Consider the following 875-nt stretch of genomic DNA (forward strand, 5'->3'; position numbering starts at 1 on the left):
ATCCGTACCAGATCGGGTTGACGGAGGAGATAGAGAAGATCCAAAGAAGAGCGGCGCGTTTCGTCACAGGGTTATTTGGTAACCGTGATAGCGTTACGGAGATGTTTAGCAAACTCAAGTGGCAGACTCAGCAAGAGAGGCGCTGTGCATCGCGGTGTAGCTTGCTCGCCAGGTTTCGAGAGGGTGCGTTTCTGGATGAGGTATCGAATATACTGCTTCCCCCTACTTATACCTCCCGTGGAGGTCACGAATGTAAAATTAGAGACATTCGAGCGCGCACGGAGGCTTTCAGACAGTCGCTCTTCCCACGAACCATACGCGACTGGAACAGAAAAGGGAGGTAATGACAATGGCACGTAAATTGCCCTCTGCCACACACCGTTGGGTGGCTTGCGGTGTGTGAATGATATTGTAGATCCAACGTAAAACCCGGATGCACGTAAATATACAACTGACACGACACAATTTCAGAGACTTTATTGATCTATACAGTTATGATTTTATGTACACATACTGAAGTGGCTGTGCCAGGATGGCTTAGTGGCCAACGCACCTGCCTAATAAGCAGGAGACCCAGGTTCGATTCCTGGCCTTGGTACAAATTTTCATTCGCCGCTCCAGTCCATACACTTAAAATCATGTCGGAATGAGTCAGTAAAGTCTTTAAAATTGTGTCATGTCATTTGAAGGGTCTAAACATCAGAATAAAGCTTGTTTTACTTTGATACGTTGAGTGAGTTACTTCTTTTAAAATTTTAAAAAGTATCCGTCTTAATGAAAGATCCTTAATATCGCGGAGGGCGGTGGCCACGTTTTTGTTCGTGAATGTATGCGACAGATAAGCCTCTTGTAGTAACGACTGCGAGATGGCAGCC

At 45.9% G+C, this 875-nt stretch overlaps 1 non-coding gene across 1 annotated transcript; it reads left to right on the forward strand.

Moving 5' to 3' along the window:
* Positions 1-526: 526 nt before the first annotated feature.
* Positions 527-598, forward strand: Trnai-aau (transfer RNA isoleucine (anticodon AAU)). Its single transcript has one exon. It is a non-coding gene; the product is annotated as a tRNA-Ile (tRNA).
* The last annotated feature ends 277 nt before the right edge of the window (positions 599-875 follow it).

This window comes from Schistocerca gregaria, chromosome 4, assembly GCF_023897955.1.
Source record: "Schistocerca gregaria isolate iqSchGreg1 chromosome 4, iqSchGreg1.2, whole genome shotgun sequence".
NCBI classification, from domain to species: Eukaryota; Metazoa; Arthropoda; class Insecta; order Orthoptera; family Acrididae; genus Schistocerca; species Schistocerca gregaria.